Source organism: Salmo salar, unplaced genomic scaffold (assembly GCF_905237065.1).
Source record: "Salmo salar unplaced genomic scaffold, Ssal_v3.1, whole genome shotgun sequence".
Taxonomy (NCBI): domain Eukaryota; kingdom Metazoa; phylum Chordata; class Actinopteri; order Salmoniformes; family Salmonidae; genus Salmo; species Salmo salar.
The window spans coordinates 1-11,050 of record NW_025549893.1 but is presented as its reverse complement, the minus strand read 5'-3'; the positions used below and the strand labels follow the sequence as shown (position 1 = coordinate 11,050).

At 42.5% G+C, this 11,050-nt stretch overlaps 13 non-coding genes across 13 annotated transcripts; 7 read left to right on the top strand and 6 right to left on the bottom strand.

Annotated features, from left to right (window-relative positions):
- Positions 1–463: 463 nt before the first annotated feature.
- On the top strand, positions 464–535 carry trnap-agg (transfer RNA proline (anticodon AGG)). The gene has a single exon. It is a non-coding gene; the product is annotated as a tRNA-Pro (tRNA).
- Positions 536–1,862: 1,327 nt separating this feature from the next.
- trnap-agg (transfer RNA proline (anticodon AGG)) lies at positions 1,863–1,934 on the top strand. Its single transcript has one exon. It is a non-coding gene; the product is annotated as a tRNA-Pro (tRNA).
- Positions 1,935–2,201: 267 nt separating this feature from the next.
- On the bottom strand, positions 2,202–2,273 carry trnag-ucc (transfer RNA glycine (anticodon UCC)). The gene has a single exon. It is a non-coding gene; the product is annotated as a tRNA-Gly (tRNA).
- Positions 2,274–3,266: 993 nt separating this feature from the next.
- trnap-agg (transfer RNA proline (anticodon AGG)) lies at positions 3,267–3,338 on the top strand. Its single transcript has one exon. It is a non-coding gene; the product is annotated as a tRNA-Pro (tRNA).
- Positions 3,339–3,605: 267 nt separating this feature from the next.
- trnag-ucc (transfer RNA glycine (anticodon UCC)) lies at positions 3,606–3,677 on the bottom strand. The gene has a single exon. It is a non-coding gene; the product is annotated as a tRNA-Gly (tRNA).
- A 1,360-nt stretch (positions 3,678–5,037) lies between these two features.
- trnap-agg (transfer RNA proline (anticodon AGG)) lies at positions 5,038–5,109 on the top strand. Its single transcript has one exon. It is a non-coding gene; the product is annotated as a tRNA-Pro (tRNA).
- A 267-nt stretch (positions 5,110–5,376) lies between these two features.
- trnag-ucc (transfer RNA glycine (anticodon UCC)) lies at positions 5,377–5,448 on the bottom strand. Its single transcript has one exon. It is a non-coding gene; the product is annotated as a tRNA-Gly (tRNA).
- A 992-nt stretch (positions 5,449–6,440) lies between these two features.
- trnap-agg (transfer RNA proline (anticodon AGG)) lies at positions 6,441–6,512 on the top strand. Its single transcript has one exon. It is a non-coding gene; the product is annotated as a tRNA-Pro (tRNA).
- Positions 6,513–6,780: 268 nt separating this feature from the next.
- Positions 6,781–6,851, bottom strand: trnag-ucc (transfer RNA glycine (anticodon UCC)). Its single transcript has one exon. It is a non-coding gene; the product is annotated as a tRNA-Gly (tRNA).
- Positions 6,852–7,844: 993 nt separating this feature from the next.
- trnap-agg (transfer RNA proline (anticodon AGG)) lies at positions 7,845–7,916 on the top strand. Its single transcript has one exon. It is a non-coding gene; the product is annotated as a tRNA-Pro (tRNA).
- Positions 7,917–8,183: 267 nt separating this feature from the next.
- On the bottom strand, positions 8,184–8,255 carry trnag-ucc (transfer RNA glycine (anticodon UCC)). The gene has a single exon. It is a non-coding gene; the product is annotated as a tRNA-Gly (tRNA).
- Positions 8,256–9,248: 993 nt separating this feature from the next.
- Positions 9,249–9,320, top strand: trnap-agg (transfer RNA proline (anticodon AGG)). The gene has a single exon. It is a non-coding gene; the product is annotated as a tRNA-Pro (tRNA).
- Positions 9,321–9,587: 267 nt separating this feature from the next.
- On the bottom strand, positions 9,588–9,659 carry trnag-ucc (transfer RNA glycine (anticodon UCC)). The gene has a single exon. It is a non-coding gene; the product is annotated as a tRNA-Gly (tRNA).
- Positions 9,660–11,050: the final 1,391 nt, after the last annotated feature.

Sequence of the window (11,050 nt, the reverse complement as noted above, 5' to 3'; positions counted from 1 at the left end):
CATGAGGTTCAATCTTTCCAAGCACCATGGACAAGAACAATGGATATCCTCATTGTTCACCGGACGTGCTTGTTGCACCCTCGACAACTACTATGATTATTATTATTTGACCATGCTGGTCATTTATGAACATTTTAACATTTTAACATTTTGACCATGTTCTGTTATAATATCCACCCTGCACAGCCAGAAGAGGACTGGCCACCCCTCACAGCCTGGTTCCTCTCTAGGTTTCTTCCTAGGTTTTTGGCCTTTCTAGGGGAGTTTTTCCTAGGGAGTTTTTCCTAGCCACCGTGCTTCCTTTACATGCTTTGCTTGCTGTTTGGGGTTTTAGGCTGGGTTTCTGTACAGCACTTTGAGAATATCAGCTGATGTACGAAGGGCTATATAAAAATAAATTTGATTTGAAATTTGATTTGATTGTCATTGCCGCCGAAAGCAAAACTATTTTGTTATGGGGTAAGGCTCGTTGGTCTAGGGGTATGATTCTCGCTTAGGGTGTGAGAGGTCCCGGGTTCAAATCCCGGATGAGCCCTTTTGCAGATCTTTTAACGCTCAGACAGGCAGATCTCAGGCCACTGTCGCAAACAGCCACCTCTTGGGCGCAGGACGAGGTGGCTGAATGGTTTAGGCGATGGACAGCTAATCTATTGTGATATTCACTAGTTGGCTCAATGTCGCACTTCATTTAGAAAACCTGCAAAAAGTAAGAGCAAATCGGACTTCCACGAAGATTGATTCCAATGTAATACACTTGAAATTACACCCAGCAACTAAAACTAGTGAATATCTCATGCTCTGCATTGGCCGGAATCGAACCCGGGTCAACTGCTTGGAAGGCAGCTATGCTTACCACTATACCACCAATGCTATGTGAAGCTCGCTAGCAACATGGAGACATCGATTCATATCCTGACCGTCATTTTTGTGGAAAGTGAAAATTATTTGACCAAACGGATCGTTGGTGTAGGTGTACGATTATGGCTTAGGGTGCGAGAGGTCCCTGGTTAAAAATCTATCATTTTAATCAGTACCTGTTACCTTCAGATTCGTCCCGTGACACTTGTGGGGAACGTAGGGCAAAACTGAGAACATTGTGACAAGTGGGGTCACATTAGTTTGTTGCCCAAAGATTTTGGATTCTACAAACAGAAGTTGGCACATAAAGGGTTCCGACTTCAGACGGGTCCCCTGACACTTGTGGGGGACGTAGAGATAAATTGAGAACACCACCGTGTTCGTGAGGGTCTCCCCTTTCCAGGGAGTGGTCATACGAATTTGTAGGTCAAACGGTTCAGAAGCTACAGATGTTTTTGTGAGAAGACCGATTATAGGTATGTCTCATGGTTTGACTAACACCGCTCTAGCTCCACCACCTTTCATTGCAGATGTGGAGGTGTAACATAAACAGTTATGGAGGCTTGAGACAGATACGACACATCTCAATCTCTCTAGTTGAAAACTGATCGATTTGAATGGGTATTTTTTACATTCGTTTACTTTGATTCACGTACTGATGCATCAGTCAACTCAAAATAAATGAGCTCCATTCTTTTTGAAGTTTTATTTTTTCAGTTTCTCTTTTAAAATATTAATTGATCTCATTTTGCTCAATATTCATTTGTCAACACTCATCATCAGTTTGCTGTCGCGGCTTAAGAAGACAGAATGTGAAAAACACAGCAGATGAAATTCAAAAGATTTGAACTGAAGCCTGGTCAACAGTTTGGAAGACTGCTATGCTCACAAGTATAGCACAAACACTCACATGAGGTTCAATCTTTCCAAGCACCATGGACAAGAACAATGGATATCCTCATTGTCATTGCCGCCGAAAGCAAAACTATTTTGTTATGGGGTAAGGCTCGTTGGTCTAGGGGTATGATTCTCGCTTAGGGTGTGAGAGGTCCCGGGTTCAAATCCCGGATGAGCCCTTTTGCAGATCTTTTAACAAGCTCAGACAGGCAGATCTCAGGCCACTGGTCGCAAACAGCCACCTCTTGGGCGCAGGACGAGGTGGCTGAATGGTTTAGGCGATGGACAGCTAATCTATTGTGATATTCACTAGTTGGCTCAATGTCGCACTTCATTTAGAAAACCTGCAAAAAGTAAGAGCAAATCGGACTTCCACGAAGATTGATTCCAAGGTAATACACTTGAAATTACACCCAGCCCGTAAAACTAGTGAATATCTCATGCTCTGCATTGGCCGGGAATCGAACCCGGGTCAACTGCTTGGAAGGCAGCTATGCTTACCACTATACCACCAATGCTATGTGAAGCTCGCTAGCAACATGGAGACATCGATTCATATCCTGACCGTCATTTTTGTGGAAAGTGAAAATTATTTGACCAAACGGATCGTTGGTGTAGGTGTACGATTATGGCTTAGGGTGCGAGAGGTCCCTGGTTAAAAAATCTATCATTTTAATCAGTACCTGTTACCTTCAGATTAGTCCCGTGACACTTGTGGGGAACGTAGGGCAAAACTGAGAACATTGTGACAAGTGGGGTCACATTAGTTTGTTGCCCAAAGATTTTGGATTCTACAAACAGAAGTTGGCACATAAAGGGTTCCGACTTCAGACGGGTCCCCTGACACTTGTGGGGGACGTAGAGATAAATTTAGAACACCACCGTGTTCGTGAGGGTCTCCCCTTTCCAGGGAGTGGTCATACGAATTTGTAGGTCAAACGGTTCAGAAGCTACAGATGTTTTTGTGAGAAGACCGATTATAAGTATGTCTCATGGTTTGACTAACACCGCTCTAGCTCCACCACCTTTCATTGCAGATGTGGAGGTGTAACATAAACAGTTATGGAGGCTTGAGACAGATACGACACATCTCAATCTCTCTAGTTGAAAACTGATCGATTTGAATGGGTATTTTTTACATTCGTTTACTTTGATTCACGTACTGATGCATCAGTCAACTCAAAATAAATGAGCTCCATTCTTTTTGAAGTTTTATTTTTTCAGTTTCTCTTTTAAAATATTAATTGATCTCATTTTGCTCAATATTCATTTGTCAACACTCATCATCAGTTTGCTGTCGCGGCTTAAGAAGACAGAATGTGAAAAACACAGCAGATGAAATTCAAAAGATTTGAACTGAAGCCTGGTCAACAGTTTGGAAGACTGCTATGCTCACAAGTGTAGCACAAACACTCACATGAGGTTCAATCTTTCCAAGCACCATGGACAAGAACAATGGATATCCTCATTGTCATTGCCGCCGAAAGCAAAACTATTTTGTTATGGGGTAAGGCTCGTTGGTCTAGGGGTATGATTCTCGCTTAGGGTGCGAGAGGTCCCGGGTTCAAATCCCGGATGAGCCCTTTTGCAGATCTTTTAACAAGCTCAGACAGGCAGATCTCAGGCCACTGGTCGCAAACAGCCACCTCTTGGGCGCAGGACGAGGTGGCTGAATGGTTTAGGCGATGGACAGCTAATCTATTGTGATATTCACTAGTTGGCTCAATGTCGCACTTCATTTAGAAAACCTGCAAAAAGTAAGAGCAAATCGGACTTCCACGAAGATTGATTCCAATGTAATACACTTGAAATTACACCCAGCACCTAAAACTAGTGAATATCTCATGCTCTGCATTGGCCGGGAATCGAACCCGGGTCAACTGCTTGGAAGGCAGCTATGCTTACCACTATACCACCAATGCTATGTGAAGCTCGCTAGCAACATGGAGACATCGATTCATATCCTGACCGTCATTTTTGTGGAAAGTGAAAATTATTTGACCAAACGGATCGTTGGTGTAGGTGTACGATTATGGCTTAGGGTGCGAGAGGTCCCTGGTTAAAAAATCTATCATTTTAATCAGTACCTGTTACCTTCAGATTAGTCCCGTGACACTTGTGGGGAACGTAGGGCAAAACTGAGAACATTGTGACAAGTGGGGTCACATTAGTTTGTTGCCCAAAGATTTTGGATTCTACAAACAGAAGTTGGCACATAAAGGGTTCCGACTTCAGACGGGTCCCCTGACACTTGTGGGGGACGTAGAGATAAATTTAGAACACCACCGTGTTCGTGAGGGTCTCCCCTTTCCAGGGAGTGGTCATACGAATTTGTAGGTCAAACGGTTCAGAAGCTACAGATGTTTTTGTGAGAAGACCGATTATAAGTATGTCTCATGGTTTGACTAACACCGCTCTAGCTCCACCACCTTTCATTGCAGATGTGGAGGTGTAACATAAACAGTTATGGAGGCTTGAGACAGATACGACACATCTCAATCTCTCTAGTTGAAAACTGATCGATTTGAATGGGTATTTTTTACATTCGTTTACTTTGATTCACGTACTGATGCATCAGTCAACTCAAAATAAATGAGCTCCATTCTTTTTGAAGTTTTATTTTTTCAGTTTCTCTTTTAAAATATTAATTGATCTCATTTTGCTCAATATTCATTTGTCAACACTCATCATCAGTTTGCTGTCGCGGCTTAAGAAGACAGAATGTGAAAAACACAGCAGATGAAATTCAAAAGATTTGAACTGAAGCCTGGTCAACAGTTTGGAAGACTGCTATGCTCACAAGTGTAGCACAAACACTCACATGAGGTTCAATCTTTCCAAGCACCATGGACAAGAACAATGGATATCCTCATTGTTCACCGGACGTGCTTGTTGCACCCTCGACAACTACTATGATAATTATTATTTGACCATGCTGGTCATTTATGAACATTTTAACATTTTAACATTTTGACCATGTTCTGTTATAATATCCACCCTGCACAGCCAGAAGAGGACTGGCCACCCCTCATAGCCTGGTTCCTCTCTAGGTTTCTTCCTAGGTTTTTGGCCTTTCTAGGGAGTTTTTCCTAGGGAGTTTTTCCTAGCCACCGTGCTTCTTTCACATGCTTTGCTTGCTGTTTGGGGTTTTAGGCTGGGTTTCTGTACAGCACTTTGAGAATATCAGCTGATGTACGAAGGGCTATATAAAAATAAATTTGATTTGAAATTTGATTTGATTGTCATTGCCGCCGAAAGCAAAACTATTTTGTTATGGGGTAAGGCTCGTTGGTCTAGGGGTATGATTCTCGCTTAGGGTGTGAGAGGTCCCGGGTTCAAATCCCGGATGAGCCCTTTTGCAGATCTTTTAACAAGCTCCGACAGGCAGATCTCAGGCCACTGGTCGCAAACAGCCACCTCTTGGGCGCAGGACGAGGTGGCTGAATGGTTTAGGCGATGGACAGCTAATCTATTGTGATATTCACTAGTTGGCTCAATGTCGCACTTCATTTAGAAAACCTGCAAAAAGTAAGAGCAAATCGGACTTCCACGAAGATTGATTCCAATGTAATACACTTGAAATTACACCCAGCAACTAAAACTAGTGAATATCTCATGCTCTGCATTGGCCGGGAATCGAACCCGGGTCAACTGCTTGGAAGGCAGCTATGCTTACCACTATACCACCAATGCTATGTGAAGCTCGCTAGCAACATGGAGACATCGATTCATATCCTGACCGTCATTTTTGTGGAAAGTGAAAATTATTTGACCAAACGGATCGTTGGTGTAGGTGTAGGATTATGGCTTAGGGTGCGAGAGGTCCCTGGTTAAAAAATATATCATTTTAATCAGTACCTGTTACCTTCAGATTCGTCCCGTGACACTTGTGGGGAACGTAGGGCAAAACTGAGAACATTGTGACAAGTGGGGTCACATTAGTTTGTTGCCCAAAGATTTTGGATTCTACAAACAGAAGTTGGCACATAAAGGGTTCCGAATTCAGACGGGTCCCCTGACACTTGTGGGGGACGTAGAGATAAATTTAGAACACCACCGTGTTCGTGAGGGTCTCCCCTTTCCAGGGAGTGGTCATACGAATTTGTAGGTCAAACGGTTCAGAAGCTACAGATGTTTTTGTGAGAAGACCGATTATAAGTATGTCTCATGGTTTGACTACACCGCTCTAGCTCCACCACCTTTCATTGCAGATGTGGAGGTGTAACATAAACAGTTATGGAGGCTTGAGACAGATACGACACATCTCAATCTCTCTAGTTGAAAACTGATCGATTTGAATGGGTATTTTTTACATTCGTTTACTTTGATTCACGTACTGATGCATCAGTCAACTCAAAATAAATGAGCTCCATTCTTTTTGAAGTTTTATTTTTTCAGTTTCTCTTTTAAAATATTAATTGATCTCATTTTGCTCAATATTCATTTGTCAACACTCATCATCAGTTTGCTGTCGCGGCTTAAGAAGACAGAATGTGAAAAACACAGCAGATGAAATTCAAAAGATTTGAACTGAAGCCTGGTCAACAGTTTGGAAGACTGCTATGCTCACAAGTGTAGCACAAACACTCACATGAGGTTCAATCTTTCCAAGCACCATGGACAAGAACAATGGATATCCTCATTGTCATTGCCGCCGAAAGCAAAACTATTTTGTTATGGGGTAAGGCTCGTTGGTCTAGGGGTATGATTCTCGCTTAGGGTGTGAGAGGTCCCGGGTTCAAATCCCGGATGAGCCCTTTTGCAGATCTTTTAACAAGCTCAGACAGGCAGATCTCAGGCCACTGAGTCGCAAACAGCCACCTCTTGGGCGCAGGACGAGGTGGCTGAATGGTTTAGGCGATGGACAGCTAATCTATTGTGATATTCACTAGTTGGCTCAATGTCGCACTTCATTTAGAAAACCTGCAAAAAGTAAGAGCAAATCGGACTTCCACGAAGATTGATTCCAATGTAATACACTTGAAATTACACCCAGCAACTAAAACTAGTGAATATCTCATGCTCTGCATTGGCCGGGAATCGAACCCGGTCAACTGCTTGGAAGGCAGCTATGCTTACCACTATACCACCAATGCTATGTGAAGCTCGCTAGCAACATGGAGACATCGATTCATATCCTGACCGTCATTTTTGTGGAAAGTGAAAATTATTTGACCAAACGGATCGTTGGTGTAGGTGTACGATTATGGCTTAGGGTGCGAGAGGTCCCTGGTTAAAAAATCTATCATTTTAATCAGTACCTGTTACCTTCAGATTAGTCCCGTGACACTTGTGGGGAACGTAGGGCAAAACTGAGAACATTGTGACAAGTGGGGTCACATTAGTTTGTTGCCCAAAGATTTTGGATTCTACAAACAGAAGTTGGCACATAAAGGGTTCCGACTTCAGACGGGTCCCCTGACACTTGTGGGGGGACGTAGAGATAAATTTGGAACACCACCGTGTTCGTGAGGGTCTCCCCTTTCCAGGGAGTGGTCATACGAATTTGTAGGTCAAACGGTTCAGAAGGTACAGATGTTTTTGTGAGAAGACCGATTATAGGTATGTCTCATGGTTTGACTAACACCGCTCTAGCTCCACCACCTTTCATTGCAGATGTGGAGGTGTAACATAAACAGTTATGGAGGCTTGAGACAGATACGACACATCTCAATCTCTCTAGTTGAAAACTGATCGATTTGAATGGGTATTTTTTACATTCGTTTACTTTGATTCACGTACTGATGCATCAGTCAACTCAAAATAAATGAGCTCCATTCTTTTGAAGTTTTATTTTTTCAGTTTCTCTTTTAAAATATTAATTGATCTCATTTTGCTCAATATTCATTTGTCAACACTCATCATCAGTTTGCTGTCGCGGCTTAAGAAGACAGAATGTGAAAAACACAGCAGATGAAATACAAAAGATTTGAACTGAAGCCTGGTCAACAGTTTGGAAGACTGCTATGCTCACAAGTATAGCACAAACACTCACATGAGGTTCAATCTTTCCAAGCACCATGGACAAGAACAATGGATATCCTCATTGTCATTGCCGCCGAAAGCAAAACTATTTTGTTATGGGGTAAGGCTCGTTGGTCTAGGGGTATGATTCTCGCTTAGGGTGTGAGAGGTCCCGGGTTCAAATCCCGGATGAGCCCTTTTGCAGATCTTTTAACAAGCTCAGACAGGCAGATCTCAGGCCACTGGTCGCAAACAGCCACCTCTTGGGCGCAGGACGAGGTGGCTGAATGGTTTAGGCGATGGACAGCTAATCTATTGTGATATTCACTAGTTGGCTCAATGTCGCACTTCATTTAGAAAACCTGCAAAAAGTAAGAGCAAATCGGACTTCCACGAAGATTGATTCCAATGTAATACACTTGAAATTACACCCAGCAACTAAAACTAGTGAATATCTCATGCTCTGCATTGGCCGGGAATCGAACCCGGGTCAACTGCTTGGAAGGCAGCTATGCTTACCACTATACCACCAATGCTATGTGAAGCTCGCTAGCAACATGGAGACATCGATTCATATCCTGACCGTCATTTTTGTGGAAAGTGAAAATTATTTGACCAAACGGATCGTTGGTGTAGGTGTACGATTATGGCTTAGGGTGCGAGAGGTCCCTGGTTAAAAAATCTATCATTTTAATCAGTACCTGTTACCTTCAGATTAGTCCCGTGACACTTGTGGGGAACGTAGGGCAAAACTGAGAACATTGTGACAAGTGGGGTCACATTAGTTTGTTGCCCAAAGATTTTGGATTCTACAAACAGAAGTTGGCACATAAAGGGTTCCGACTTCAGACGGGTCCCCTGACACTTGTGGGGGACGTAGAGATAAATTTAGAACACCACCGTGTTCGTGAGGGTCTCCCCTTTCCAGGGAGTGGTCATACGAATTTGTAGGTCAAACGGTTCAGAAGCTACAGATGTTTTTGTGAGAAGACCGATTATAGGTATGTCTCATGGTTTGACTAACACCGCTCTAGCTCCACCACCTTTCATTGCAGATGTGGAGGTGTAACATAAACAGTTATGGAGGCTTGAGACAGATACGACACATCTCAATCTCTCTAGTTGAAAACTGATCGATTTGAATGGGTATTTTTTACATTCGTTTACTTTGATTCACGTACTGATGCATCAGTCAACTCAAAATAAATGAGCTCCATTCTTTTTGAAGTTTTATTTTTTCAGTTTCTCTTTTAAAATATTAATTGATCTCATTTTGCTCAATATTCATTTGTCAACACTCATCATCAGTTTGCTGTCGCGGCTTAAGAAGACAGAATGTGAAAAACACAGCAGATGAAATTCAAAAGATTTGAACTGAAGCCTGGTCAACAGTTTGGAAGACTGCTATGCTCACAAGTATAGCACAAACACTCACATGAGGTTCAATCTTTCCAAGCACCATGGACAAGAACAATGGATATCCTCATTGTCATTGCCGCCGAAAGCAAAACTATTTTGTTATGGGGTAAGGCTCGTTGGTCTAGGGGTATGATTCTCGCTTAGGGTGTGAGAGGTCCCGGGTTCAAATCCCGGATGAGCCCTTTTGCAGATCTTTTAACAAGCTCAGACAGGCAGATCTCAGGCCACTGGTCGCAAACAGCCACCTCTTGGGCGCAGGACGAGGTGGCTGAATGGTTTAGGCGATGGACAGCTAATCTATTGTGATATTCACTAGTTGGCTCAATGTCGCACTTCATTTAGAAAACCTGCAAAAAGTAAGAGCAAATCGGACTTCCACGAAGATTGATTCCAATGTAATACACTTGAAATTACACCCAGCAACTAAAACTAGTGAATATCTCATGCTCTGCATTGGCCGGGAATCGAACCCGGGTCAACTGCTTGGAAGGCAGCTATGCTTACCACTATACCACCAATGCTATGTGAAGCACGCTAGCAACATGGAGACATCGATTCATATCCTGACCGTCATTTTTGTGGAAAGTGAAAATTATTTGACCAAACGGATCGTTGGTGTAGGTGTACGATTATGGCTTAGGGTGCGAGAGGTCCCTGGTTAAAAAATCTATCATTTTAATCAGTACCTGTTACCTTCAGATTAGTCCCGTGACACTTGTGGGGAACGTAGGGCAAAACTGAGAACATTGTGACAAGTGGGGTCACATTAGTTTGTTGCCCAAATATTTTGGATTCTACAAACAGAAGTTGGCACATAAAGGGTTCCGACTTCAGACGGGTCCCCTGACACTTGTGGGGGACGTAGAGATAAATTTAGAACACCACCGTGTTCGTGAGGGTCTCCCTTTCCAGGGAGTGGTCATACGAATTTGTAGGTCAAACGGTTCAGAAGCTACAGATGTTTTTGTGAGAAGACCGATTATAAGTATGTCTCATGGTTTGACTACACCGCTCTAGCTCCACCACCTTTCATTGCAGATGTGGAGGTGTAACATAAACAGTTATGGAGGCTTGAGACAGATACGACACATCTCAATCTCTCTAGTTGAAAACTGATCGATTTGAATGGGTATTTTTTACATTCGTTTACTTTGATTCACGTACTGATGCATCAGTCAACTCAAAATAAATGAGCTCCATTCTTTTTGAAGTTTTATTTTTTCAGTTTCTCTTTTAAAATATTAATTATTTAATTTGTGGTGCTGACTTGACTGCCGGTTATTGGAGGGAAACGATTTCCTCAACATCAATGCCATAGTAAAACGCTGTTTTTGGATATAAATATGAACTTGATAGAACTAAAAATGCATGCATTGTCTAACATAATGTCCTAGGAGTGTCATCTGATGGAGATTGTAAAAGGTTAGTGCATCATTTTAGCTGGTTTTATGGTTTGGTGACGCCCGTCTCTTGAATTGACAAAACATTACACACAGCTATTGTCAATGTACTCTCCTAACATAATCTAACTTTATGCTTTCGCCGTAAAACCTTTTTGAAATCGGACAACGTGGTTAGATTAAGGAGATGTTTATCTTTCAAAGGGTGTAAGATAGTTGTATGTTTGAAAAATTTGAATTTGGACATTTATTTGGTTTCAAATTTGCCGCTCTTGAAATGCACCTGCTGTTGATAGGGTGCACCACGGGTGGCACGCTAGCGTCCCACATAGCCCCAAGAAGTTAAGAAGACAGAATGTGAAAAACACAGCAGATGAAATTCAAAAGATTTGAACTGAAGCCTGGTCAACAGTTTGGAAGACTGCTATGCTCACAAGTGTAGCACAAACACTCACATGAGGTTCAATCTTTCCAAGCACCATGGACAAGAACAATGGATATCCTCATTGTCA